The following is a 23,074-nucleotide window of genomic DNA, read 5'->3' as shown; positions in this document are numbered from 1 at the left end:
GTAAAAGAGAAAGCCTTTTTTTCTCTCTGATACGAACAACATGAGGCTTAAGGTAAAGGAGAAGCAATATCATCAACTCAGCGTTCATGGAATGCTGGCCATTCTCTGGGAACGACTGGACGGAAGATCTCGATTTGATTGGCCAAGTTGCTCCGGTGGTAGTAAAATAAACATCATTTCACTGACAATTATTATAATAGACATTTCCCTGACAGTTAATAAAGTGGTATAGATACTACTTGATAACATAATCCCTGTTGCCAGTTTGGCTGCTAAACCCAAGACACCCCTGGGCAATGGTAGACAAATGCATTCTCGCATTGTTACTTATTTAACTCTTGTCACACATGACTAGACAGCATTTCCATCATTTGAAAGAAAGCATTTGGTTATTGCCCTCTCTTTGACACCGTGAGTCTATACAGACTTGGACTTGCACATGTGTTGTAATTGTCGTCTGTTTTGCATAGCCACGTCTGATTTTTTTTTTTTTTTGGTAGATCACCTGCAGGGTAGGTTAATATTTTTAGTGAAAGTAAGACATGGTATTTTGATCCTCCTTTCTGACTACTTAAAGCTCTGTATTAAAAAATGGGTTATTTTCTCAGTACTAACCAGCATGGCTGATTTCATTTCTAAATTGGGAAGCCATGTTTTTCTTATATCAATAATGCAGTTATTTGAAATTCACAGGGGGTGAAACAGAAAGCACACAGTCAGCTCGGACAGGAGAGCCATGCATGCTTGGAACTGGGTAGGTGCTTGGAAAATATTCGTTGAGTGACTCAATGAATGCATGAACAGAAGAATGCATCTTATTCTGGTTAATTTCTTTCGTTTTTCTAGAAAATAACCAAGATAATACATTTCAGGAGTGAGATTAGGATACAAAGTATGAGCTTATTTTTCTTTTGATATAATTTCAAGTTTATGCAAAAGTTGCAAGAATGATGCGGAGAATTTCCATATACCCTCTAGCCAGATTTACCGATTATTTATACCTGTCTCCATTTGTTTATCATTCCCTTCCTCTCTACCTTTCTTCTTCTCTTTCTCAGACACACACACTCACACTCACACACTCTTAAACGTGTTTGCATATAACCACCCTAAATTATTTGAGAGCAAGTTTGAAACGTCAGACAGCTTCACCATAAAATACTTCAGTGAGTATTTATTTCCTAACAAGGCTATTTGCTTACATAACTACAGTACACTTATCAAATCAGGAGGTTTAACACTGATGCAAGACTGTTGTCTAATTTTGTCAGTGTGGTAGTGAAGTCTTTTATAGCTGTTATTTTACCCAGTCCAGGATCCAATCCAGGATCATGCATTGTATTCAGTCGTCATGTGTTTTTTTATAAGTTTGTATGTAATGAACATTTGATTAAACAAAATCTATTATAGAATCTCAGATGAACTACACTGGCCATCCTTCTCATCCCTTCCCTTGGCTGCAGACAAAATAGATTCTAAGTATCAGAGACACAAGGTATTCTGACCCCTTGTTCCTTACTTAAAAAGAGGAGGGTTTTTTGTTGTTGTTGTTGTCGTTGTTTTGGCAACTTTCCTTAGTAATATATCCCTGGGTCTCACTACCCTAGAAGCAGACATATTTTTCCTTGTGTTGAATCAGTAAAGGTGAGCTAGATAGAACTTAGGTTAAGTGCTGTTCTCGTCACAGTGTTACATACCTGTTACTGCTTTTCTCTTCTGTAGCCTCACAGCACAACAGTCTCCCTTACCCCTCTCTCCTCCTCTTCCTCCTCCTCCCTACACTTCTTTAATTTCACAATGGGAATTTGCAGTAATGTTAGATTGGCTCTGGCAAAGGCATTTTGATGACCCCTGTCTCCGATCGTTATAGTAACTAATAAAAGCTTGAAAATGACTGTTACTCTGCAAGCGTGATTCCAATGGCTTGTGGTGAGCTCAGCTGTATAAATATGCAGAGTTTTTTTGCTGTGTAAATTTTGATCAAAGGGAAATGCATATACCATTTAGTTGAATGTTTCTTTTAAATTTAATCACATCTGAATGTAAACCAACAAGCAGAATTAACATGGCATTGGAAATGTGAACTTAAGATTTGGAAAGAAGAGAGGTGTTCGCATAGCAGCTTTCCGTACCACATTCCACAGAGCATTTTGGTTAAATGCAGATGGTAGGGGAGAGGTGGCATGAATACTAAAACCAGGGTTATATATTCTACAAAAAGGCAGGATCCCAGGCTGATATTACGAGAGGGTCTAGAGACGCCAGCTTGTACCAAGGAGAATGATGTTTTGTCCTCAAATTCACAAACTGAACTTTTTGAGTTAAAAGAAAACTTAAAAGCGTTTAGCATAGTGATCTTTATGCTGTTGAATTAAAATTTTGACTTCTAGAAAAAAATAGTAATTTTTATATTTTTCAATTGAAATTGCCTACTGTGGATCTAATTAATTTTTTTTTTTGGTGAGGAAGATTGGCCTTGAGCTAACATGTGTTACCAATCTTCCTCTTTTTGCTTGAGGAAGATTGTCGCTGAGCTAACATCTGTGTCTATCTTCCTCCATTTTGTATGTGGGACGCCGCCACAGCATGGCTTGATGAGCGGTGTGTAGGGCCGCGCCTGGGATCCCAACCCACGAACCCCACCACTGAAGCGGAGCAGGTGAACTTAACCACTACACCACCGGGCCAGCCCCTAATTAATTTTTATTCAATTACAATTTTACATGTTTGAACTGTGTTTTTCTTGTGTTAGGACCAGGTATCTCGTTAGCAAGTGGAATGGAGTATTGAAGGAAGGGTGATGGAGGATTGACTATTTCAGTCTCTTACTGGGAGTTATGTAAGTGAGGTGGATTCTGAGGCTGTGACTAGGCCAGTGGGCAGGAGAGTTGAGCTGTTCACCTGGGTCTGCTCTGTGTGGAGGACGTAGAGCTGTGGTGTCTGTGCCAGGTCTTTGCTGATTATAGACATGTCTGTTTTTCTTTCTTGCATCTGGGAGGCAAAAACAGCACATTCTGCCCTACAGGGGAGAGAGTCTTCTCAGAATGTCCACTTCTCTGGATTCATTCATCCACTCAGTCATTCATTCAACAGATATTTACTAAGTGCCTGTTTTGTACCTGGCACTGTTCTAGGAATGTGGAATAAATCCATGAACAAAACAAATTCCCGCCCCTGTGGATGCTCATATTCTGGAGAGAGATAAGGGATAGAAACAGACAGACGTAATAAGTACATTAGAGAGTGTGTTAGAAAGTGTGTGCAAAGGAAGAAAAATCAGGGTAATGGGGATTGGCAGTACTGTGGGGTGGGAGTGGGTTGCACTTTTAGCTAGTGTGGCCAAGTAAATCTCTTTAAAAGTGCTATTTGAGCAAAGACTTGGAGATAAGGGAGTTAGTCCTGTAGTATGTTCCAGGCAGAGGGAACAGTGAATGCAAAGGCCCTTTGGTGCAGGGCATGCCCTGCATGATGGAGGCTAATGTGACGGGGAGTGGACCAGGAGGAGTGTGATGGGAGGTGGGCTCTGAGAGCTAACTGGGGCCTCACCATTAAAGGACTTGCCTTGTAGTTGAGTGTCCTGGTGCCATTATTGACCTGATTTAAATATTAAGAGCATCCCTCTTGCTGCTGTGTTGAGAATAGAGCATGGGTGGGGGCCGGGGTGAGGGAAGAAGCAGGGAGACGTGTTAGGAAGCTTGTACAGTAAACCAAGGGAGAGATGATGGTGGCCATGACCAGGGAGTTGGTAGTGAAGGTGGGGAGCCGTGGGTAGATTTTAGATCTATTTTGAAGGAGGTTGCATAAGATTTCCTAATGGAATAGGTGTAGGATTTGAGAGAAAGATATGAGTCCAGATTGACTCAAAGATCATTGGCCTGAGTGTGATTAGAAGCATGCGGTTGCCATGAATTGTAGTGGGGAAGGATGTGTGTAGAGTCTGTTTCAGGGGGAAGGTCAAGTTCTGGATGTGTTGAGTCTGAGATTTCTAGACATCCCAGAGGATGTGTGGTGGAGGCAGATAGGTGCCCAGTCTGGAGTTGAGGAGTGAGATGTGGGCTGGGCTGGGAGCTGGGGGCAGCTAGAAATGCCTGGTAACTGTTGCTGGGGCAGATCGTTTTCATGTTACCCTAAAACTGACCTGCTGGTTCTTCAGGGATCCTCGTGTGCGCTGCTAATTCCAAGTGCTCGCTGTTAAGAAGATGCTTGGTTTAGCTCTTGAAGGTGATGTTTCCTTGGTGTTAGGTGTTAGCTCTTGAGCTTGGCCGGGCTGGGTACTAGTTGCATGCACTCAAAGGAAGCTCTCAAAGTCACAGAAAGCCTGAGATCAACGCAGACTTGGAGATTGTCTTTCTCACCCCTGACTGTGGGAGGGGGAGACTGGGTGCCCGGATGTGGGGCAGAGTGGAAACTGGAATCTGAGTTGGCTGACTCCCCGTTCTCGTTTCTGCTCTGTTGGGCAGTGACCAGCTCCTGTTGGAAGAGGCATTCAGAAAGTGGATAATGCAGCGCTTTGCTTCTTTCATCCCTTTATCCATCTTTTATCACCCAGGAAAAGTTGGATTGCATTCTAGAAAGAAGAAGACTGCTGTTGCTTTTCTGTCTTAAATATGTGCTCCTTGAGTGTTTCTCAACAGGGGCAAACTAGACTCTTCAGGAACATTCATATGATGCTTTTGGTAACAAAGCAATAAGGTAATAATTGGGGAGGGTTAGAGATTCCTTTTTGGGTGGAGATTTCTTCCTTTCTGTGCCTCCAGGAGAGGCGGATGTAGCTCTTTGGACTTTCTGCCTTGCTTGCAGGGTGCGGATGCTCTCGGATCTTCTCTGAGATGGGGCCTAGGCTGTGTTGCCTGTTCCCTAGCCAAGATAAGAGATCATTTAGGGGCCAGGTATGTGACCCTACCCTTAGCCAGGCCCTATCCTATCTCGAAGGCACCACCGGGAGGCAATATAGCACAATTTGAACTAGATTCAAATCCTGGTTCCTCCACTTAATAGCTATGTGACCTTGAGCAGGTTACTTAACATCTCTGAGCCACAGTTCCTTATTTGTAAAAGATACATTCCTACGTGAGAGCGTTGTTGTGAGGAGCCAAATGAAGAAAAATGTGTGTCAAGGGCTTGACACTGCACTTGGCACATAGTAAATGTTGAATTAGTGGCAGCTGTTATCATTATCATCATCGCTGGCATTTCCTCTGAATTCTACCTGAGGCTTAGGCCAGTTTTGTTAAGATTAATTTAGTTTCCAAAAAAGATGTGCTAATTGGATTATTACATTTTCATGCGTTTTTATTTATATATACATGCATGGCTTTGAAATCTACACATGTATAAATTTATCCATTCAAGTTTCTCTTCTAAAAATCTGTAAGAATTATGTTTTTGAGTCATTGAACCATGATGAAATTGTTTTTCAAAAAAAGATTGCTATAAGTGATCATTATGTAGGCCATCAAAATGGAGAATAATGTAAAAATGGAAGTTAGAAGAAAAAAACAAAAAAGAAACCTGATGTTAATACAGGGCCACCAGTCGAGTACGTATTTTTATAGCCTGGATATTTAAAAACATTGGCACTTGCCTGCATTGTTTAGGGTGGGATGGCACGGACAAGGCTGGTTTTGGGTTGGGATAAATGTTTTTTGGTTAATGCTGCAACATGTAGATTTGTAATCAGGAGTGGCTTGTCAGCAGCTTTTCAAAATCGGACATTCCACACGGAATGCCCCAGCGGAGGCAAGTTAGCGCTCTGTGAACGCTTCTGCAGCCGAATTCCACACACATGAATTATGACAAGTGAGGCGACTACGCTGTGGTTTGTTGTGTCTGGTCTGGTTCCTACTTTTAAAGTTGTAGTTGCGTTTGGTCATTTGAAGCTTATTTTCGCAGTCTGGCCAAGCCAGCAGGGTCCCGGGGCTCTGCAGGGGACCTAAACCGCCGGCCTTTCAGTTAGCGTGCTCAGTAGATAAGCATTTCAAGACTTCGTTGCATCATACAAAAGGACTTATGGGCTTCTTTAACATACGCTATTTGACTTAATTTAGATATTTAATGGAAAGAAAAGCCTTTTATTATCACTGGAGGAAAGAACCGCCAAACATTGTGAGGCTCAGTTGAAATATTATAACGGATGTACAGAGTGCAAATATATCTCCCTGCCTTACATAATGGGGTGTTTAATAATAGTGGTTTCTTTAAATTTAGCACGTGTATCTTAGTATTTGCACTTTGTAAATTATATGCTGTGGTTCAAGAAACTCCGTTTTGTGTGTGTGTGTTTTTTTTTAAATTGGTTTTAATGAAGTATGTACTGATTTTTAAAAATGACCTTCAACTGTGATTTATGTTTATTTCACGAGCCCAGATTAGGGAGTCCATGCCAGGAGTGAACACTTTCCATCCTGTCTTTTGAGAGACAGAAATGTGAGCAATAGCTGGGTCTGCTGACCTGATTGGCCACAGCTTTGTTGAGCATTTCACTTGGTAGGCATTGGCCTGCTGTGTAGATCTAGGGTCTGGGAGGAGTGGGATGGTAACCTGTAACACTGTGGGGAGGGTACAGATAGGTGTGTAAGAGGAAACCCTGCCATCCTGCTACACCTGTCTGCCTGCATCTTCCCCAGAAACTGTGCCTGCTCATGTTGCCAAGGCCCGAGATAGCTGATTCTCAATTTGAAGTCTAGTTCTCTTCTTCCAGGATGTGGAGAGCAGTTATGGGCTGAACTGTGTCCCCCTCGAATTCATATGTTAAAGTCCTAACCCCCAGTACTTCAGACTGTGACTGTATTTGGAGATAAGGTTTTTCAGGAGGTAGTTAAGTTAAAATGAAATTATTAGGATGAGACCTAATCTAATGTGAGTGGTGTCTTTGTAAGAAGAGAATAGTACACAGATATACAAGCAGGGAAGACCATGTGAAGACACAGGAAGAGGACGGCCATCTGTAAGCCAGAGACAGGCCTCAGAAGAAACCAACTCTGTTGACTCCTTGATCTCGGACTTCTAGCCTCTAGAACTATGAGAAAATAAATTTTTGTTGTTTAAACCACCTAATCTGTGCGACTTTGTTGGCACCAAAGCAAACTAACATAGGAGCAAATCAGAATCTACAGGAGAGCATGTGTCATTTGACAAAAGTCTATTTCATATTATAATACAGTGTTTAAATATGGAAAATGATGGTAAGAAGACCTTTACAGGAAAGAAAACCTACAGAGATTCACCAAGTCCACATAGTGAATAGAGCTGTATTAGTGGATGGTAAAGTGATAATATGGGTTAACATTTCTTGAGAACTCACAGAAGGTTGGACATAGGGTGAAGATCTTGCGTACATTATCTCTTTCAGTCCTCACTACAGTCCTGTGAGGTAGGAGCTATTGTTATCTCCATTTTGTAAGTGAGGAAGCTTAGGCAAGGAGATGAAGTGACATCTGTAGCATTTCAGAGCCAGCCAGAGTCAGGGATGGGATTCAAAGCCAGGTAGTCATGTTCTAGGCCTGTCCATGTTGATGCTTTGCCAGCCCTGGGAGATTGGGGGCTCAGGAGGGGTGGTTGTTGGATCTGTTATGATTATCGGTTAAATTGGGACACACTGTCTTAGACCACATTTTGGTCCCATCTCCAGAGAGAGGCTATCAAGTGTATTGAGTGTGGTGATGATGTCACTGGGAATAATACTAATCACTAATATTACAGAACACTTAGTCTAGGTGAGCTTTGATTGGAGCCCTGTGCATACCTGCCTTTTTCATCCTCACAACAGCCCTGAGCAGGTTTGCCAGAGCTTCTAGTGGTCCACATCCAGGCCTGATCTGACTCTAGCACCCGAACACCTCACCACTGGGCAGCACTACCTCCCCCACAAGCCCACTGCTTGCCTAGTGTCTGTATCTATCACAGGGAAGGGGAAGTGGGTAGTTGACATTTGGGTTTTAAAACAGAAAACTTTGTCCCTTTTCCCCTTATTACGAAAGCAATTTATGATAAATGTAAAAAATTTTAAAACCAAAACAAAAATAAAAATTATCTATAGTGTCACCCCCTAGAGAGAATTACTGCTAGTGTTTTTCTGTCTGCCTTTCTAGTCTTTTTCCTATGGAAATATACTTACTGTAACTATAAATATATTAATACTTTTCTGAGCAGCAGCATTGGTTAGAAAAGAGCAAGGACTTTGGAATAAGACTTGAGTTTAAATCGTAGCTTCCCCTTACTAGCTATGTGACTTCGGACAAGTTATTTAATTTCTTTCTGTCTCCATTTTCAGTCTTTAAAATGGGGATAATAAATAAATAAAACTTACTTAATTGGGGTTTGTAATAGCACAGGGTATATAACGTGCTCTTTTGTAGCAACTGGCACACAGTAAATATACAAACCATAACTTTAAAAGGAATCAATTTTTGTAATGCGTCTTCGTTACTTAGCAACATATCAACAAACATTTGGTAAGCAGGTATGACTTGGGGATCATTTGTCTTTCTAGGTTTGGTTTATTTTTGCAAACCTTCTTAATGGCTGCATAGTATTTCATCATCAGTATGAATCATAATATGTTTGAATTTTATTGGACATTTATTTCTCCCAGTTTTTATATGCCACAGATGATGCTTTGATACGTTTCTTTGCAACCTTGTAGCTGAATTTTCCCCAGTGGTTACTACAGTCATATACCACATAAGGATGTTTTGGTCTGTGATGGACCACATATACAATGGTGGTCCCATAAGATTAGTACCATATAGACTAGGTATGTAGTAGGCTATACCATCTAGGTTTGTGTAAGTACACTCTATGATGTTCGCACAGTGACAAAATTGCCTGACGCATTTCTCAGAATGTTTCTCTGTCATTAAGCGACTCATGACTGTATATCATTGGGATCAATGCCAAAGAGTAAGGAGTGAACAGGAAGCCTGGTTCGAGGCTGCTGAAGCAGTGCCGAATCACCCCCTGCAAAAGCTCTGCTAGCTTACTCTGAACCCAGCCATGTAGGAACATGCCCATTTCTATTTGTGAAACTTGGATGTAATGTTAGATCAATGGGCTCAAAAGAAAAATGGGGCATAATTATGCTCTATGGGTCACTGGCCCAAATCTGGTATCATGGAGGATGAGCAGCAACTCTCAGAATTGAGAGAGGAGAAACCAGTGGGACACTGGTGTTCAGGTAATTGTGTGGTCCAAGCGAAGATGAGAACAGCAGCTCTCGTGTATGGAGCCCTTACCGTGGGCCAGGTGTTGTGTGCAGTGCTCTTAATCGGTGTAATTTAATCTTCACAGCAACCCTTTGAGGTGGGGACTCTCTTTAGCCCCATTTTATAGTTGTAGAAACAGGGTTTAGAGAAGTTATGTAATTTATCCAAAATCACAAATTATGCTACTTTATGGCAGAGTTGGGAGTTGAATCCAGGCGCCCTGTCTCTCAGGTTCCTGCTCTTGTCCTGGGGTATTGGAAATGCAGATGGAAACATGGATGCAAGAGCCAGCATGGAGACCAAGTGAGAGGTGAACATGGTGACTGGCTAGTATTGGGAGGAAGGGCAGAGTGGAACCCCAACAGGGTTTCTAGCTTGTTGGAACAGAAGGCATGGCTTTGGCACACACAGGGACGTAGGGAGGGGGAGCCAGTGGAGAGAGAGAGAGAGAGGGAGGGAGGGAGGGAGGGAGGGAGGAAGGATTCCGATGGTATATATGGGTCCATGGAGACTGGGGCTGGAGATCTTCCAGGGGATATAATAACACCACTTACCCTGTTTTAAGGCTTACATGCATTATCCCCCTTAATCCTCAAACCACTCCATGACGTAGGAACTGTCATTACCCCGTGGACAACTAAGGAAACTGAGGCCCAGAGAGCTTGAATCTCTGAATGTCACAGCCAGAATCAGACCCCAGGCAGCCAAATTCCGATGCTCTGGAACTGGAACTCAGTGGAGAGTTTGCAACCTGGCATGTATTTGTTGGAAGTGATCTCTCCCTCCTTTTGAACTTTGCAGCCGTTATTGTCTGTAGAATTCATCTGGCAATTAATCATGTACTCCCTGTGACACAACTCTCGTTGTCTTGAAATGTTATTTAAATCGTGTATTGTTATTTAACATCTTGTGCTGGGAAGATGACTGCACCTGAGTATCGCCCTCCACCCCCCCCCCCAAACATGTGTACCACAGTTAAGCAGAGTGGGGCTCAGTAAACATTTGACTGAATTTCATTTGAGGCGTCTCATCCTGGAGACTTGAGCAGGTGACATTCGTGGAGGGGAAGGGGTAAGGAAGGAAGGTGGGGACAGTGACCAGGATTATGAATCAGAAGGATATGGGAGGACAGGGAACTGAGAGGGCGAGAGAGCATCCCTATTGCACAGGAGACGGAAGGACTGAGTGGGTGGCTCAGCTGCCTGCATAAGTCCCTCTCCTGTCTCCTTTTTCCGTGAGGATGTCCCATGCGACTTCCAGGACACACCACCAGGGCTCACTTGGCTCCTTGCTTCCCTCTTCCCCTGGATTTGCCTGACTGCAAGCAAGAAGCCAAGAGATTTAGGCTGCAGGAGGCAGTATGAGAATTCTGTCCCTTGTATCCCAGTGGGGCTTTATCTTGGGAGCCTTTCCACAGGTTCTCACGTTCCCCATTGGAGCTGTTGGAAGTGTGGCACTCGGTAGTATTTCGTGTCATTAAGGAAGGAGACTTGGCTTTCAGCTACCTGTGTCTCTATCACTTACTAACTGTGGCCTTGGGTAAAGGACTTCACTTCTCCGAGCCTCGGTTTCCTTGTCTGTGAGTTAATAGTACTTACTGGTGCCACTGTCGTAAGGCTTGTAAGAGGCTGGATGAAAATGCTTGGTATAGAGTGCCGTGCACACGCTCAGGGCTCCATACACATTAGCTGGTCTGAGAACTGGCCATCCTCAGAATGCCCAAAGGCCTCCCACTCTGTTGAACACCATGGTGAAAGGCCAGCGAATTCCTTTTTTTCTTGTATTTACAACAGACATTTCACCACTTTGACTCTTTGACACTTTTCCTTGATGATTTGGTCCTCATCATCAGCTCTTCTCCTGGTCTCCCGAGGCATTTCCAAACCATGTCATTCCACCCCTGGAATGTGCATGCCTCCTTTCTCAAAAGGAGATGTCACCATCAGACATTGAACAACTGGGAGCCTGGTCGTTTTCTTCTTTATCTACTTACCGTTGTGATTAGTTTTTCTTTCTTTCTTCTTTTTTTTTAACTTTGTAACAGCTGTCTGGAAGTTCTTCTTCAGTCATTTCATTAGTCATTTAACTTTTTTGGTTTTTAAGATTGAAGACAAATTACTTTGAGGCCGTGGGTCAGATGGACGTGGCTGGCTGGGTAACCATATCCCCGCTGAGTCAGCTGTCTGCTCAGACAACTAAAAGCTGAAGTATGCTTGATGACGAGTCACTGGCCAGCATCACAGTAACTTGAAATTCCATTTCTGCTCCTCAGTTATGGGAGCTTGGATGCCTTTGTGGCTTGTTCGAAAGCACTCCAAGTATTGTATTGATTGGATTATGGAGCCTGGGATTGTCTGTTATCCCCTGAAGTGGTGTTTGTGATTTGAGGCCGAGGCACAAAATTGTGACATGGTGTTGTTCAGAAAGGTGGGATTCAATGCTGTCCATTTATAGGAGGGGAAGCCCAAACTCGGAGAAGCTCACTGACTTGCAAAAGGTCTCAGACAGTTGTTGGCTAAGCTGGGACAAGATTTGCTCTCCCTATTAATTTGTCATCATGCAGTACCCACCGCCCTGGGCCTTCTGCTAAAACTACCTGGGAAGCTATTGATCTTGGTTCTCCTTCCTTGATTGCAATGTCCTGAATGTCAGGGAGGGGGCTGCCTCAAAATGCCCTGGGCCCCTCCTCCTGACCCCTGTCCAGCGTATCCCCTGAAGCATGTGATAACCTTAGAAAAGAAGTCTATTTAGTGTGTTTGTTCTCTGATGTCTGTTTGTTCTATACATCACCCATCTTGAATGATGGTAAGGTGCCATATGGGGTTACTATGCCTTCTCACGTCATAGGCTCCTTGCAGCACCATCCATGATGAAATAATAATGCTCTGTAACTGAGGGTGTTTATTTTATTGTGGTTCCACAACCTTACTTTTGTTGCTGTTTTTAACTCCTTTAATTTGGGCATGAGCTCAGAAGATGATTTGAGGGTGGGGGAGTATTATTTGTTTTAACAAAGAATTTGGCCTCTGTGTTTTGATTCTTTTAAGTATCAAGTTAATTTGTAATTAACCTCCCAGGCCTGTGGTAAGACACTTTTGTTTCTAGTTGGAATATTGGGACAGAGAATGCTCTAGAAGAGAGATTTGGCCCAACTGTGGCAGGACTTCATGCCTCATCCTACAGAGCAACTCTCATAAATAGCACTTTTAAATCGTATTTTAAGACCGTTGGTTTCCGCCAAAGTACCCCTCGCCCAACCTCTTCTTATTTTTTTCCTTTTCCAGCAATGGAAGACTTCTCCTTTTTATAGTTGGAAGCCACTGCCTTTGTCTTAATTGTAACCGAAATCATCACAGAGAACAAGTCTCAGAAGAATTGCAGTTAATATAGTGACCTAGTTGGTTCTTCATTCTTTGAAAAGTTGTTTTATTTTTTCCCCCCATTTTAGCTCTCTATGCTGGCTTTGTCACCTTCACTTTTCATAGAAAATACGGATCCCATCGATTAACAAGACGACCTCTGTTGTCATTGCGGCTCTCTTCTCATAGAATGTTACTGCTGGGGAATCTGAGGCTTAGGTTTGCTACTCTCCTTCTGCAGGACCTGCCCTTGTAATTTTTTCTTGTCAGTAACATCATCACTATAATTGTGATTCTTGTTCTCATCCAATAGAGAGCCTTGGTTACCCACAATCCAGTTCAACCTTTTGAAGACACACAGGGATCGCCTCTCTAGTGTGAAGATGAAATAATATAATTTGTTTACTACCTTGAGTTGTTTACCACAGGCTGTGAAAAAATATGTTTTGAATTTAAAAGTGTGAAAAAAATGTGTGCTGGCTATCAAAAAAGCTCTCTCCTCAAAGTAAACATGTTTATAGAGCAAGACTCAAAACAAACTACTTGATCGTGATAAGCCCAACCAATGAAAAGAAAGTAAACATGTTTACCACAAAAGCCGTATAAAGAGCCCAGATGGCAGCCAGCTATCTGTTCACTTGACTGTTCTTCCAGGGAGCTGCTGAGGCTCCCCTGGGCCTCAGGGACAGGGATGTCACTTGCCCTGCCGGCAGGCGGCCTGCCTTCCGCAAGCCCCACTCGCTTAGCTTAGCCCAGTTTGCCTGTGGGAATAGAGGGTTTGTATTTTGTGTCATTGAACTGAACCAGGAGTGGAAGGTATTTGTGAAATTGAGCCTGGAGTTCCCATGATGCTTAAATAGCAACTTGTCATAGATTGGGTGCCAAGTAGGCTTATGGGGACTCTTTTTGGCTCCCCAAAAGAGCTCCAGATTAACATGACACATAACGACCTTCTGTGTCCCAGGCACTGTAGTGTAGACATCCAGGCTATAAAGACGTGAATCACACCCGGCCCCTGCCTCACCCAGCTCACTCTGGTGAAGGAACCAAATAGCTTGAACAGGAAGTTGGTAGAAAAGACAAGGACATCCTGAGGGATACAGGGGTTTTGGGGTACTGGGTGCCACAGAGTGAGCCTTAGATGATGTAAAAGAGAGGGAGTTCAGAAAGGGGATGATGGATTGTGCACGTGGTGAGGAGTTGTGGACCAGAGTTGGTAGTGGCATGTCTCAGTGCAGTCCAGGAGCAAGTTCAAGAGAAGTGACCCAGCGAGAGGTGGCTCAATGGGAGGTTTGTTAGTGAATTTCAGAATTCAAAGTCTTAGAGGTGGAGCAGTTCTAAGGGATGATGAGATCCAAGTTTTGGCTATCCCTGCAGGTGTGGAGGAAGTAGTAGGGGTTAATTAGCACCTAATGAACCCTTACTGTGTATGGGCAAATATTATCCTAATTTTCAGGTACACAGGAATTTGCCCAAGGTTGCAGCTAGTAAGCAGCATAGCTAGGATGGGACACCCTCAGTCTGTTCTACAGCCCATGCTCTCAACTACTGCACTCTACTGCTTCTCTGATGGGCTGGAAGCTTTTAGGGTAAGGAAGTTAAGATAACCGGGTATGTATTCACTCATTCAACAACAAAAATTTTTTTGAGTGCCTTGTCTGTACCAGACCTGATGTAAGCCTTGGGCAGGATGTTGGACCATCTGCATGGCTGTTGAGGTTGATAGAAGTGGCCACACTGAAGGGATCTAGACAGAAATTGTGAACCAGATACTAAAATGTCTGAGACAGCTGTAGAAGAGCATCCTTGACATTTAGAGGTAAAAGCCATGTGGCTGGGCTGGGACCAGTGGTTCCCTCATGTGGTCATCAAAAGAAGGGTTTTGAAGGATCAGGGAATCACAGTAGAGAGGGACGATAGTGTTTTCCTTTGGGGAGATGACAGGCAAGGTGGGCCATTAGCAGAGCAATAATTTCGCTCTAAGAAAAGGAATTAAGGAGAGGCCAACTCTTCTCTCTTTGTTTGCCTGATGTCAGGGATGTGGAGTACGTGGCTTCTGGAAACGGTGAGAGGGGTGTCTTTAAGGAACAAGGAAAGTCTCTAGATTCATCATGATGTTGGTAAATGGAGGCAGTGGAAAGAAGTGAGCATTGGAGCCAAGGTGAAGGATGAGTGGAGTTTCTTCAACACAGAAGAGGGATTCTGAGATGGCCAGAAGGGAGCAGGATGATGGTACATCCTATTCCTGGAAGAGAGGGTTCCAGTTAAGTCACTCATTTTCTATGGCAGGGTTCAGACATAAGCTGAGCTACTTATCAAGGAGGTGGGGGAGGGAGCAGATCGGATGCAGCAGGAAGAACTCACCAGCTTTTAAGTTTTAAATGGAATGTTAAGATTTTTAGTGAAAAAGTGCAATAAACAAATAAAAAAGGTTTCTGGTTGTGCCTCAGTGAACTAGAAAAGTAATTACATAGAAACCTTATACCCCATGCCTTCTAATTAATCTAATGGGTTTCCTTAAAAACTTGTTTTTGAGCATAGATACCAAAAAGCCCTCTGGTGAGTTGAAAGAAATCTTACTAGTGAATGTTAAGTAAAAGTAATAGCGATTAGTTCTAGGGAACTTAAATGAAGTCAGGCGGGTTCACCAAAGCGACAGACGTTGGTGGAATGACCCATTTGGTTACATCCAGGTGACCATTTTTACTAGAACTTTTGAACTTCGCTGTTCAGACAGATGCTTATTTAGGGTACATTTGAGGTTATTATTATTTTAAAAACAGAAGTATTACTTGTTCTTTTTTGAGCCTTATTAATTGAGGCAGATTGGCATTTTATTTGTGAGCTGACAACACACGTCTTTTTTTTGCAGCCGACGTGCTTTTTGAACTGGGTTCAGCATTGTCAGAAAGTTATTCACAGGGGTTAGTGATGGAGTCTGTTCCACCCACTTCTGTTCCCTTTCTATTTTGGTGCTATTTGCAACAAAGGAAACTAAGTTAGTAAATTAGAGAAGGATTGAAGTTCTCACAAATGCTCTCCTTCCTATCAGGTTGTGTAACTGATTAGACAAAGTGGGCCCACTCTTCCTGGGGCACATGGGACCTGAAGGAACATCATTGCGAGCCACGTGAGATGGCCTTGGCCATGGGGCTTTTAGGTCTTCTGACCAATCTGATTTAGCTGCATTGAAAAAATCTATAAAGATACATAGTATATGTGTGTATAATCATATGTATATATATATTTGTATGTGTATATGTGTCTGTATTCACATAGATATACATATTTACGTTATGTGGGTATATAAAATTCCAGACTTAGCATTCTAAAACCAAAGGAGAGTCAGTGACAACACATTGAATTTGAGTTTTGTGTCAGGGTCCCTGTAGGAAATAGCTGGCTTTTACCTCTCCTAGGCCTGAAAGGACAAGGGAAGGGTTGGGTAGTGGTTACTGGCACCTGGAGAGAGTAGCTACATAAAGAGAGCTGCCTGGCAGAAGCTGTGACCTTTCATAGAGAGAGTCAGTCTATCTGCAAGTGCTCTCATAGGAGGGACCTTGGGTGATAAATGCCCCATCTTCTCTGTCCTCTTGAAATGAAACATCTGTTGGTTCTGCCCAGCTGGAAGCCAGAGGGCAAGACGACAGTTCACACAGGGCAGCCTTCCAGGACACAAGAGGGGGGCAGACCGGGGATAATGGGTGGAAGATCTGAAGGAGCACATGGAAAACCATCCAATAATTTTTGTTCTGGGAACTCCTTCGGGCATGACACTGCCGTACTCACTCAGATAATCCACGGGAGAGGTCGAGGTAGGAAATGAGTTCTCAGATCTTCAGAATGGCCCTGGGAAGCATCTAGCTTGAGAGCAGTGGTTCTCAAAGCATAGTATGTAGACCAATAGCACCAGCATCACTTAGGAACTTGCTAGAGATTCTCAGGGCCTACCCTGGACCTACTGAATGAGATGCTCTGGAGGAGGGGCCCAGCAATCTGTGTTTTATTAGCCCTCCTTGAGATTCTGGTGCTTGTTCAAGATTGAGAACCATTGCTGGATGTCTTGAGGTGTTGGATGGTCAGCAAATCATGGCAGTTTGCTAAGATGCCACTATTAGCTTGCTTGGAAATGTCAGTGACAAGCATATTGTCTATATCAATCTACTGCTTTGAAACTCTACAGACTCCCAATCCTCTGTTTTTAGGATAGGCACTCTTCAAAAGAAAGGGAATAATAGATTACATTTAGGCGTGGGGGCTAATACCCAATGCAGTTCATGCTTTAATTGCTAAGTTCTCCTCTCAGCCATGCAAGGAAGTACCACCACAGGCCCCAGACTTTTGGAGGTTGTTTTTGAAAAACAGATGCAAATGCTGCCTGTGCTGTTGTTGTTTTCCCGGTGCCTGGCAGTGTTTGGTAAACAGCTTGATTGCTAGGTCTTGGCCTCAGGGAACCACAGCTGCTCTTTCCAGCTCCCTGCAGACTTTTGTACCGAACAAGGATTGCTTCAGGGAAAAATAAACAGGGGAGAACAAAACAAGAAATCATCACTGTTGTTTTGTGGCTGCCTCTACCTGTTTTCCTGGAGCTGTTTTGCAGCCACAGGCCCTGGGCTTTGGTTCCTTTACTTTAAAAAACAAGGCAGGACCCTGTGGCATCCCAGGCTTCTTTCTCCATGGCTAGACTGTGGAGTGGCCATGGGACTTGGAAAGACTGTGTAGTAGCCACTGCAAGAATATGTGCATTTTTAAATATGTAAATTGAAAAAGGAGAAAGCTTCATTCTTTCTAATGACCCCCAAGATGGTAATCTGGCTTTTCAAATCTCTAGGAAAACAGATTGAATATGGCACAATTAATGTTTCAGCACTTCTAGGCTTTTTTCTAAAATAATTGAATGGGCTTTTAATTTATTGCAGCTCCTGATCAGCAGGATTGAGGCAGGGTTGCTGCTGACCCCCTGGGCCAAGGTGCTCCCTGGGGCTCTAGTGAAGTGGAAAAGAACAAAGACCGGCTGGTGTGTCAGCTGTGACCTCCCCGGGCCCCCGAGCTCACTGGATTCCTGGCCCTAAAGTGGTCACAAGCAATGCAGTGCTCTTCGGAGTAGAGGCAAGGACCCATCTTCATCAGAATTACCTGGGGTATCTGGTAGAAATGCAGATTCCTGGGACCTGAATGAGAATCCTGGGGCGGGGCGGGGGAGGCAGGAATCTGCATTTCAAGCTGGTGCACACCATTTGCACACTCAAGCTTGCCGTCCAAGGCCTTGGTGATTGCTAGGGCTACAGTGTAGTGAGCTGGGGTAGGGAGTGAGTGGTGGTGTGGACAGACTTTATTTTCTTTAATTTTTGAGACCTGCACATCATTTTAATGCATTTACTTTTTATTTACTCACAAGTGCTCCATTATTTTGGCTCTCCCTTCCTTCTTAAATCAGAGAACATTCTTCCTGAAATCATTTTCTTTTGGCCTGAAATACATCTTTCTAACTGTCCTTGTAGAGAGGTGATAAACTTGTTTGTCTGAAAAGATCTTTATTTCACGCTCATTTTTGAAAGATAGTTTTTCTGGGTATACAATTCTAGGTAGACAGTTTTTGCCTCTGGGTAGTGTTCTGGATAATTTGCATCTCTCTCATCTTTTTCTGGTGTTTTTTTTTTTTTTCATTTTAATTGCTATATTTTTCATTTCTAGAGCTCAAAGTTTGGGTTAGAATTATAGAGCTTGTATTTTATAGTATATATATGTATGTATATGTATGTATTATAGTCTGTATATTATATATATTTTATATGTATACTATAAAATACATATAAAACTATAGTATATATCGTTTATGTAGTATTTTGGTTAGAGTTATAGGGCTTGTCTTTTATAGTATATATATGTATGTATTATAGTATGTATTTTATAGTATACACAATATAAATACATATAAAACCTACACTGTATATCGTTTATATAGTATTTTGGTTAGAGTTGTAGAGCTTGGTAGAGAGGGAGTTCAGTCCTGGGTCTACTGGAGTCTTAACAAAACATACACAAACACAAACAAAAAAAATCCACAAACCACAGTGGTAGTTTATCCCTTATTTTTGGATATACCTGATGACTTGAATGTTTTAGGAAGTCAGGCAACACAACACTGATGATCATACTCCTCGAACATGTTTGACCAACTTATGTCTTAGCTAGAAACCTGCAGCTGCTCCGATCCTGAATGAAAATTAAAGCTGCGACATGAACTTGCCCACCAGCTCTCCCTCCTCACTGCTGTTCTTTGGGGTGACTTGCCTACTACCTGCCTCTCAGCCTTTGAATACCATATTCTGATTTTTGTCAAATGCCTTCTTCACTGCATCTTCCAGTTCCTTCCAAAACTTGCTCAAGATAATACCTCTAGAAAGCCCTTATCTGCCCAGAGACCTATGGTGTTCACTTGTATAACTTCTCTGTGCTTCTGGATCCCTCTAGAATCACAGACCTGAAGACATGGGGTGACCTCAGCAATCATTTGGTTCAGGGGTTGCAAGTTTTGTTTTTCTTTCTTTCGTTCTTTCTTTTTTCATGTGTACTAGTAAAAGACTAGCGGCTCTCTTTGAAAAATTAGGAAATTTCACAAAATAGTAGTGTGGATTACTGCCTTGGTTAATAGAATTGAAAGCTGTTGAAGCCCCAGGCTTCTGTTCCCATGTGGCAACAACTGGCTTGTGGAGTGCACTGGCTGCCCTCTTCAGCCAGGAAAGTGCAGGGCTTCCAGTTTGCCGCATTCCTCACCGCTCCCTGTACCTCCCGCCTGGCCTACTTGGCTCTCTTTCATTATCTGCTTGGTCATTGTGGGGTGTCTGAGCTTTCCCTGTAGGGACAAGGAAGCTCAGGGTCAGAAAGGTTAAGTATCCTCCCTAAGGCCTGGCAACCAAAACTCACTTGAGCAAGCTTGAGGCGAAGGGTGTCTGGTACAAGGTAGACACTTAAACTTTTTGTATCAGTCTAGTGACGGGAAAAATACGGAGTTCTTACGAGTGCAAGCTTTGTAGAGTCAAGCCCCTGCTACTGTGCAGTCTTGAGAAAGTTACTAAAACTCTCTGTGCTCAGTTTTCTTATCTGCATATCGAGATTATGAGAGTATCTACTAGGAACTTTGTTGTAAGAATAGAATTAAATGAAGTAGCCGTTGTAAAATACTTGAAATGATATCCAGCACATAGTGAGTGTTCGATAAATGGCAATTATATTTTTATAGAATGCTGAAGAATTAATTTTTTCAATTATTGGTTCATTTGTCCACCCAATAAATTTATATTGAGTGCCTCCTATGAGCCAGGCATTTTTCTGAAGTTTTGGAGTATAGTGATGAATACGACAGAGAAGTTCCCTTATCTTGTAGAGCTTATAGTCTAGTGGGGGAGACAAGTGAATAAATGAGAAAAAGTGTATAGATTACGACAAGAGCTCTGGAGAAGGCAAATAAGATGATGTAATTGAGAGTCACTGGGGACCTAGTTTAAGTAGGTAAGGGATAGGCAGGACAGCCTTTTGAAGTGGACTTTGCCCCTAAGACCCAGTGGTGAGAAGGAGCCAGTTGTGTAAGGAGTATGCTCATGGCGTTCCAGGTAGCTAGAAAAGCAATGCACCAGCCCTGAGATAGGAAAACAGTTGACTTGCTTGAAACGGTAGGAAGGCCACTGTATCTGTGTTGTAGCTGGAGATTGCTGGAGATGGCATCAGAGAAGTAGAAAGGGACCCAGTTATGCAGGGCCTTCTAGGTCACAGAAAGAAGTTTGGACTTTATCCTAAAGATGGTGGACAACTTAGCCCCTTTCTTTTTGCTGTGTGACATCGACTCAGTAGCTTTGGAGAGTTCTCAGAGCCTTGGAAATGCTTCTTGGGTCTCAAGGCTGCTTGAGGCTTAGAGAATGGATCTTTATTGTTTGGACTCCAACTGTGGTCCCTGATCGGCACTATCAGTATTCCCTGGTAGTTTGGTAGAAATGCAGCATCTCAGACCCCATCTCAGAACTAGTGAATCAGAATCTCTGGGGATGGGGCCCAGGAATCTGTGTTTTGAAAAGCTCTCTAAGTTATGCTTATGCACACCAAAGTTTGAGAAACATTCATCTGTGATACATTTGGCCAGATTTCCATAGGAGTTGGAGCTGTACTGTCTGGAGACGAATGGAATCCTTCCATGGGCACCCAGCAGATGCTGTCAGCTGCCAAGAGTGGCAGCTCACCAGGGTTGGGCACTAGTGCCAGGGTGAGAATTTTTTTATGTATGTGCAAAACCCTCTGCCCACAGCACATCTTTAGTGTTGATGGCAGATCGACCTAAGAGGGATACGTGGTAAAAATCTTCTTTTAAATCAGGAAGCTTAAAGGAGAAGCTAATAGTTTAAGTTATTTAGAATCAGTATGCTTTATCAAAAAGACAGAAGCTAAGAGGTAGCAGAGACTTGGGGAGCATCAGTTAATGCCCTGACTTTGCAGATGAAGAGACTGGAATCCTGAGATGTTAAATGGCTTGCCTGGGGCCACACAATTGATTGGTGACAATACTGGGTCCAGAATTCAGGCTTCTTCACTTCGATCCCTCCACGTTACATAGTATGTTCTCTCTTGATGGAAATATCTCTGTGAGTCTTACTCCTTGGGAAACTCATAAACATTTTTAGAATTATTTTGGAGGAAAAAATGATTATGGTTACTTCTCTTACTAGTTTTGATGCTCATTATTATTTTAAAAATAAATTATAATTATTTAATATTTTCATGTTTTTTCATCCTCTGGAAAAGATAATTACTTAATAGAACATGGTACATTTATCCATGTAAGATTTGAGTTAAAATAGTTTGTTACCTGAGCACTTTGTAATGGGACATGATATATTTGAAACACCAAAATATGTAAAATATTTGGCACAAAGTCTGCAGTAAACAACAATTTTTCAATGTATGTGTTGAAGTAATTGGTAAATGTATCTTTCAAAACAGTATTTCCGGTTCATATTTTACAGCATCACACTTGATATATCGACATAGCCTTGTCTGGAAGGTGTTTTCCCCTACCTCTAGATTCTATGTCTGTCTTGCTGTTTTCAAGTTTAAGGAAGTGGTGGTTTTAGAAGTTACATCTTAGTTATATGTAAAAAATATTTGTGTATTGCAGTGTCCCAGGAGCTTTTGCTGACAATTCCAGTTTCCAAACGAAACATTTGGGCAATGGTGAGGGCTTCGATCCCTTCTCTGATTTGCTGTCAACCATGAACGGGTGGATGTGATGCCTGCTGGCCGAAAGGGTGAGTGAATGCTTATGATTATTCGTCTGAAAATTCACAAGACAAAAAGTCGGCTGCAGGGATCCTACATGGTGCAGGAAATTGATGAAAGTCCTAAGTTCATCAGAACAATTGTGCACTGAGGATGAGAGATTCTCATTTCGAAAGAAGGGACAACTCTGCCATTGTTTTCTGGTATAACTTTTTTGGATAACTCCTACAATGATCTGAGGATTTATACAAGGCATGATAGGACACAGGAGAACTTTTTTTGTTTGCATGTTTCTTTTAATCATACTCTAAAGGATGGACTATTTAAATTAAAATTATGAGCCACATGCACAACTGAAAGAGTAATTGCTTTTTAGGTCCCATTACAACTCAGCAATAAAATAAACCACCATGAAATAAAACTATAATGACCTCACCTTGAATTTTGGAGGGAATTTAAGTCTGATTGGTTCATTGAGAAGGTCCCATCCCAAGCCTTCAACATGATTAGGGCTCTTGAGAAAACTACTTTGGACTCTCAAAGATTTTCAGAAAGACTTATGGGCATTTTTTTCTGTCATTGTTCTCCTTATCAGGTTATTCATTGTAATTTTCACGAGGAGCTTAGAAGGGACATGATAATCTTTTTCTGTTATCTGTGTGTTCCATATTTGATGGCATCTATCATGTTCCTCAGAGATCAGTGGCTCCTGTGTAGTAATGAATAAACAGTTGTGACTTGCCTTTATCAGAGACAATAATTGGTTGAGACCAGGTGTTTTGAGTAAAAACTGTGACATCATTCAATGGTAACTTTGTCATAGAATGAGATCAACTTTATGGGGAACCATTTTGTTCCAGGTTTTGTATTCAGTGACATTGGCATAAACTCATCTTGTTTGTCCTAGTGGAGTTGTATTTGAAACAGATTCTACCTAATGGTGGGAAATGTAGTGAAAGAGAAAGAGCAGTTTACTGGAAATTAGGAGACCTAATAGTTACCTGACATGGGGCAAGTTAGTCTGTTTTGTTTTTTTTTGTGAGGGAGATCAGCCCTGAGCTAACATCCATGCTGAATCCTCCTCTTTTTTGCTGAGCAAGGCCGGCTCTGAGCTAACATCTATTGCCAATCCTCCTCCTTTTTTTTTTTTTTTCCCCCATAGCCCCAGTGGATAGTTGCACATCCTTCTAGTTGCTGTATGTGGGACAAGGCCTCAGCATGGCTGGAGAAGTAGTGCGTCGGTGC

The 23,074-nt window shown here is 42.4% G+C and overlaps 1 protein-coding gene across 9 annotated transcripts in view; it reads left to right on the top strand.

Moving 5' to 3' along the window:
• Window positions 1–23,074, top strand: part of FOXP1 (forkhead box P1) — a 575,925-nt gene that overhangs the window by 66,626 nt on the left and 486,225 nt on the right. For 8 of the 9 annotated variants that reach the window (XM_058562979.1, XM_058562935.1, XM_058562954.1 and 5 more), the window contains one exon: window positions 21,729–21,858. The gene's annotated coding sequence lies outside the window, so the exon portion shown is untranslated. Of the gene's footprint in view, window positions 1–619; window positions 755–21,728; window positions 21,859–23,074 lie in introns of those variants that run through there. The other variant, XM_058562970.1, reaches the window with a different exon arrangement.

Source organism: Diceros bicornis, chromosome 2, assembly GCF_020826845.1.
Source record: "Diceros bicornis minor isolate mBicDic1 chromosome 2, mDicBic1.mat.cur, whole genome shotgun sequence".
In the NCBI taxonomy this organism is placed as follows: domain Eukaryota; kingdom Metazoa; phylum Chordata; class Mammalia; order Perissodactyla; family Rhinocerotidae; genus Diceros; species Diceros bicornis.
This window is presented reverse-complemented; position numbering and strand designations above follow the sequence as displayed.